Source organism: Chrysochloris asiatica, unplaced genomic scaffold (assembly GCF_000296735.1).
Source record: "Chrysochloris asiatica unplaced genomic scaffold, ChrAsi1.0 scaffold00051, whole genome shotgun sequence".
In the NCBI taxonomy this organism is placed as follows: domain Eukaryota; kingdom Metazoa; phylum Chordata; class Mammalia; order Afrosoricida; family Chrysochloridae; genus Chrysochloris; species Chrysochloris asiatica.
Genome location: NW_006408569.1, coordinates 8,500,443 through 8,504,344, shown reverse-complemented (window position 1 = coordinate 8,504,344; position 3,902 = coordinate 8,500,443).

The window sequence follows — 3,902 nt, the reverse complement described above, 5'->3', positions numbered from 1 at the left end:
ATGATGTTAGCTATGGGGTTTTTGTTGTTTTTTTTTTTGTCAATGCTCTTTATCAAGTTGAGAAAGTTCCCTCTATGTCTATTTTGTTGAGTTTTGTTGTTGTTATTTTTAATGATGAAAGGGCATTGGATTTTGTCAAATGCTTTTCCCTTATCTATTAAGATGATCATGTGACCTATAGTTTTATTTTATTAAGACAGCATATTTCATTAATTTATTTTAGAATGTTTAGTCAAATTTGCATTCCTGAGACAAATCAAATTTGGTTATGATATATGACATAAACATATAGAGAAAACAAAATGAAGTATTATAATGAACTATGCAAAGACCTGGAGATAGGAAACCTAAACAAAGAACATGCTCAGCATTTCTTAAGCTGAAAGAACTAAAGACAAATTCAAGCTTTACACACAATATTGAAGGATTCTATATAACCATGTAGGAGTCCTGGTGAGGCACTGTGGGTTAATGTGCTGGACTGCAATGTCAGTTTGAATCAACATGTTGGCAGTTCAAGCTTACCAGACACTCCTTGGAAACCCTAGACAGGGTTGCTATGGGTGGGAACCAATTCGATAGCACTTAACAACAAACATTCATCTATATAACATGCAGTTATATACCATAACCAAACTTGATAAGTGTCAAGAATGCAAGGTTGGTTAAGCATCCAAAAGTAAATCAATTAACTATATCAAAATAATAAAATTAAATCTATAAATCACATGTTGTTGTTGTTCTTAAGTGCCGTTGCTGAATTTGCTCTGACTCAATTTTGACAACTTCCAATATTCTGATTCAAGCTTCGTACATCCCATTTTCTGATTACTAATGGATGCTTGCAGCTGTTTCTCCTCATTTTGGGTTGCGCCCATCAGCAAATGAAGGTCCTGCAAGCTTTATTTCATTCATGTCATCATGGTCAACTCATCTTTGAGGAAGCAGCTCTTTTCCAGTCATATTTTGAATGCCTTCCAGCCTAAGGGGCTCATCTTCCAGCACTATATCTGACAAGGTTCTACTGTTTCAATAAGCTTTTTACCTTCCATAAACTCTTTTTAACAGAAACTTCAGTTTACTCTTTGACAAGTATTACTGGGGAATACCAGTGACTTCAGGGGCACTATGCTCAGAGTAGAGTCTTGGTGTGTCACTGTGGATTACTGCACTGAGCTACAAGGTCAGTATAAACCACAAGGTCAGTGGTTCCAGCTCACCAACCTATACAGAGGAGCTCTGAGACACAACTGACTTGGTAGCACTTACCAACAACTGCCCAGAGTAAAGCATTCCCATATGGGTGGGTGGTGACCTGAGAGAAGAGAGGAGTCTACATTTCTAAGTCACATTCAGCAGTAACACAGAGCTGAGTACAATATGAGAAATGCTGATGCCCTACCTCTCCTAGGAAGACACCCTTCCAAAGGGAAGCTGGAAGACAGGGAGTCCTGTTGTGATATTCCCATTTGAATGACTTAGGAAAGAGAGGAAGGGAAAGAATCTTATGGGGGGTTGTTTTTTTTGTTTTTTTTTTGTTTTTTTTGTGTGTGTGTGAATTATGTTATCGTTTTCATGGGAGAACATTAGCTTTACATTCATCCTATTGTATTTCGTTTCATTGCCATGGATACAATCCCCTTCCATACATCATCAACCAATCAAAGGGTATACCCTGTAAGCCTGTCCCCCCAGTGCTCAGCACACAGCCACTCTCCCTCTCTGGGTCTAGAGTACCCAGCCACTCCATCTCTCCACATCATTGTCTCTGCCTCCATCTCTGAAATCACTGTTTCTCTAGGTAGGGTACAGCACTCTGCTCTTCTCCCTTGATGGTTCCAGGGACCTCCTCTCCTGGACTGCAAAGTCAATCACTCCCCTCCTTTTGTTACAAAAGGTCTACCTTTTACATTTCCAACCCTGAAAGTCAGTTTTGATAGTAATTATTCACTATTGTATCACAAGATACCTATCCACATCTCCTTTCAACAGTCCCGCCCAGACAGAGTGGACACTACTCAGTGGAGATTCTACCTTCCTCCACGCCTTCTAGATCTAGGCTCCCTCTTGAAATCTTGCTTTTGCTGTGCCCCTATTTGGGGTAGCCAATGTCGAAGTTGCCCATCCCTATCTACTCTGTGTATGGAGGGGACGGGAATGATCCTCACTGTAAAGATTTGTTCCCTCTTTTGAGCTAATGCATCCATAGGTGTAGGTCAAGTTCATCACATTGTATCAGATTACTCTTTTTTCCCCTCTTCTTTCTTCTTCTAGTTGAGCTCTGATCATCCAGTCATTGAAGCCAGGTCAAGTGGGTATTATTATCTGCAAGTGTGGGTGTTCTTATGCATATACCCTCTCTTTTTATCAGCTGGATGATTCACTTTCCACTCTAGTCCTCTGTGGCTACATCACTGACTCTGGGGCCAAGATTCCCCAGGTCTTGCCACACTGCTGGCCAACCAGGTCTCCTCCAGGTTCACAGGAGTCTATGGAACGTTGTAGGACTTAGCTCACAGCTTCATTGCTGTTTTCCCCCTCACTTCCCCTTATCAGTGACTAACATGGGCACCAATCAGAACGCATGTCAGTCATGTATTCCCATTGAGTTTTAGTCTTGGAAGGGAGTTTGCCCTGAGGCGACCTGACCACTTGCCTTGAAGTCTCCTGGGCAAGCAACTTGCTTGTTCTTATAGTAATCAGTAAGACTGTCATTATTGTTTTGTATTTTTCCTGTCTTTCTTTCAAGAAGTATCTTCTGTTCTTCTAGTCTCTCCAGGCTGGTCTGCTTGTCCTTTCAAGTGGAAATTTCCCACACCAGATGATTCTGGATGGCGTGTAATGCAGAGGCTCTGCAGGAAGCCTCCTTCACTGGGCATGTTGTAGCCACATTTTAGGTATTCCAATCAGTTATAGACAGAAGACTGACTTACAAGCTTCCTATGGTGATATTTCTTGGTATTCCTTTCTCTCCCCCTCAAGTGTCTATTTTATAATGGTATGCCAGGGAAAGTAAGATTCAAAAGACAGCTAAGCATCTTAACATTATTTCCCCCCTTTTTCCCATTCCAACCATGTCTTAATCCCTGCATCCCAGAGCCCTGTTTTCCAAGGTTGTGCATACATCATTCTTTACCTCTGTCCCACAAGCCCATGCAAACCTGCCTAATCATTCTCCCATCCACCTTGGTAACTGGCAACCAGAAAGGTGTGATCCTTACCTTGTTCCCCACACCTACTCAGTGTAATAAACCCCCACCCTCACCCACTGCGTGGCTGGTGTCATCGTCCCTGCCCAGCCTCTGCTCTACCTGAGGTTGGAGGCCTACTCTTGTGGACTGGGAGCCCAAGTTTAGAGGCACCCACTCTACATAGCCTCAGCCAGCAGACTGCTCTGTGCGGGACAAACGCCCTATCCATAGCCATGCCGTGGGCTGGCAGGCACTCCTCCTTCCAGGTGCCCTGATCCCAGCTGTCCTCTGAGTTGGGAAGAATTCTTGGTGGGTCCAGGTGGCCTGCGTCCAGCTGTCCTCTGGGCATCAGCGGTGCTTTATGACACAAGGTACCCTGCCCTCAACCACCATCTAGGTCAGCATGCAATCTGTCCAGAACTAGGCATCTTGATATCCCCACCCCACACCACCCCATGACTTCAATAGGCAGTGACCCACTGACCCCTACCAGTTGCTCTGCCTCCCTGACACCTCATTGGTCAGCTTGAGCACAACCCAAGTGCCCTGATAACTCATTGGTCAGCTTGAGCACAACCCAAGTGCCCTGACACCTCATTGGTCAACTTGAGCAAAACCCAAGTGCCCTGACACCTCATTGGTCAGCTTCAGCACAGCCCAAGTGCCCTGACACCTCATTGGTCAGCTTCAGCACAGCCCAAGTGCCCTGAC